The sequence below is a fragment of the Octopus bimaculoides genome, chromosome 16, assembly GCF_001194135.2.
Source record: "Octopus bimaculoides isolate UCB-OBI-ISO-001 chromosome 16, ASM119413v2, whole genome shotgun sequence".
Classification (NCBI taxonomy): Eukaryota; Metazoa; Mollusca; class Cephalopoda; order Octopoda; family Octopodidae; genus Octopus; species Octopus bimaculoides.
In genome coordinates, this window is record NC_068996.1 from 5,788,694 (window position 1) to 5,791,934 (window position 3,241).

The following is a 3,241-nucleotide window of genomic DNA, read 5'->3' on the forward strand; positions in this document are numbered from 1 at the left end:
TATATATATATATATATATATATATATATATATATGTATGTACGTATGTATTTTATAGTCGAGTGGACGGGAACACTTGAGGGGCAGGGTCACTTAATACGGTGGTTCTAATTAGCTGCTGTTTGTCTTTAATTAAATTGTTACACAAACAGTTCTGGAGTTAACTAATGCACATGCGATCTCAGCGGTTTATTTAAAGTACTATGAAAAGATTATAAATTTGAAATACAATAATATAGTTCATGTAAAAGTAATAATCTTAAAACAAGAAACTATATTTTTTTTTATATTATGGGATATTTTTAAGCATATAAGTATATATAACAAAGAAATGTATATTCATTTTCTTCATAAACTCTGACAATAATTCTCAAAATTTTCTAAGATACATTCCAGTATAAAGAAAATCAATGGGAAAAAAACTGCGAACGAAATATATATTAATGTTACATTTTTACACTTTCCTTTAGAGAAAGTTTCTAATGACAATAAAAGTTCAGATTTTCATTCAGCAAGCAGAAAAATAGAAAACGACAACAATAACAAGAATTCACACACTTTTAACACTTAAATAAGTAACGTGTTAATTTTATTTTATTTTTTTTATTCTTATTTTTTCCTTATAATAGTTTGTTTACGATACATAAAAAGCCCACTCAATGAATGGAATTAATGAAGGCCATGCCATTTGGATACAATTTAATTTGATTTGCACTTCAACTTACAAACAGCAGAATAAGAGACGTTGGACTGTACGGGACTCAAAATTTTGAACAGCTTTTAAAGGATATTAAAGAAAAATAAAGTAATTACTTATATTTCTTGGTGTGCTTATTTGTATATATATATATATGTGTATGTTTGTGTGTGTGTATATATATGCATGTACGCATGTATGCATATATGTATATATATATATGTGTGTGTGTGTGTGTGTGTGTGTGTGCGTGTGTGTGTGTGTGTATGTGTGTGTAGATAGATAGATAGATAGATAGATAGATAGATAGATATAAAATAATGAAGGTGGCTAGACGCAATTCAAAACCAAAAAGTAATTCACCGCCACACACACAACATATATATATATATATATATATATATGTCCGTGTGTGTATGTGAGTATAATTTATATACATATATGTGTGTGTGTGTGTGTGTGTGTGTGTGTGTGTGTGTGTGTGTGTGTTTGTATGTATGTATGTATATGTGTGTGTATGCATATATGTATGTATATGTATATAGAGAGAGTTTATCCCCCAAAACAGAGAGAAACAAGGAAAAAAACAACGCGAGGACGTGGTACATGCAAAGCATTAATAAGACGCTCAGGGGAGGAAAGAAAGGGTGTTTTACGCTTCGAGCAAAGCTCTTCTTCAGAACCAGGATAGAGAGGAAAGTCCAAGAGGAAAGGAAGACGGAGGAAAAAATCGCCAACAATCCACACGTAGTTACAGTTTGGAATATATATATATATATATATATATAACTGTGTGTGTGAATGTATGAATATATGTATGCATGTATGTATCATGTATGTATGTGTGTGTATGTATGTATGTATTAATGCATAATTGTTAGTATATTTGAGCGTATGAATATTCATGTTTAATGTACGTATGTGTGAGCTTATACAAATATTTCTGTGTCTATATTACATGTTTATGTACACACACATGCACACACATGCTCACACACACAACAACGACACACACACACGCGCACATGTACACACACATACATAAACACTCACACATGCGCATATAAACTGATAATGATAATATATCGTGCACTGCAAGTTTCATGATTAGCTTATGCAAGCAACCTCAGACGATATATTCAATCAATTTCTAAAAGATCCGTGACATTTGTGAGTCCTTATATACAATTACAGTTATTGTAGATTATGTACGAAAAAAGAAGTCATAAGGCGCAGGAGTGGCTGTGTGGTAAGTAGCTTGCTTACCAACCACATGGTTCTGGGTTCAGTCCCACTGCGTGGCACCTTGGGCAAGTGTCTTCTACTATAGCCTCGGGCCGACCAAAGCCTTGTGAGTGGATTTGGTAGACGGAAACTGAAAGAAGCCCGTCGTATATATGCATATGTATATATATGTGTGTGTTTGTGTATCTGTGTTGTTCTCCCCAACATTGCTTGACAACCGATGCTGGTGTGTTTACGTCCCCGTAACTTAGCGGTTCGGCAAAAGAGACCGATAGAATAAGTACTAGACATTCAAAGAATAAGTCCTGGGGTCGATTTGCTCGACTAAAGGCGGTGCTCCAGCATGGCCGCCGTCAATGACTGAAACAAGTAAAAGAGTATAAAAGAGTGGTCTTTAAAATATGTGACCAACGAAATAGTAATAATGGAATTGTTGTAATGCTTTTTTCAGGAAATATGTACGGAAATTTAAAGAACAAGAACTTTAAAGCATAAAACAGGGTGTGTATTATAATAAAGTGTGGAAAAATCGGCAGTTTCTCACTGACTTATAAAACATGTAGTGTAAAAAGAGTGAGCGTGATTATCCCTGTTTCATAATTAAATGTTGATCCATTTTGCTGCAAGGAATCGGAAAAAAGTATGACTAGGTAATAAGTGCTATGTTTTTCCAAATTACTTTAGGCGCCTATATGCTCGCAGGCAGACATATACACTTTCTATATGCTACCACCCTTGAATCAGTGGAACGTGTATGCAACGTCTGGTGGGAAAGAGGGCCACAGAAGCAAACAGCTGATCCTCAGTTTCAGCTGAGACGACTGGAGCAACCTGAAATGATGTATCACGATCTTATGATTGTGGGGCGAACGTTCTAACTAATAGGTCACGCACGTTCATATACACACATGCGCAGGCACACATACACACATAATACATTTGGGCTATCCTTTGAGTAAACAACGCACAGAGTACTCCGGATACGATATGATATACATCCACTATTGCTACTACAATTATTTCAGGAAAATACCCACAAGGATTCTTTACATGGATGTTTACTGCTGGAATGGAGCTACACTCCAAGTACTGCTTCTTCTTTGTTCTTTTTTCTGCGCATCACTCTCACTTCTTACTACAAATCTCCTCTTATAGATGTAATAATCCATTCTTCTACTATTACCGTCTCCGATGAAGGGATACATTGGATTTTCCCTGAAACAGCTGTAAGACTTTATCCATAAAATATAATTCTAACTTTGCCATTGGTCTCTTTATCCTTTTCTTTCTTTATACATA

General features: G+C 34.6%; 1 long non-coding RNA gene across 1 annotated transcript in view; it reads left to right on the forward strand.

The window, feature by feature from the left end:
* The window catches only part of LOC128249601 (uncharacterized), a 7,387-nt gene extending 6,672 nt beyond the window's left edge, over positions 1-715 (forward strand). The window contains exon 3 of the long non-coding RNA XR_008265705.1: positions 630-715. This is a non-coding gene — a long non-coding RNA (uncharacterized LOC128249601). The remainder of the gene's footprint in view (positions 1-629) is intronic.
* The last annotated feature ends 2,526 nt before the right edge of the window (positions 716-3,241 follow it).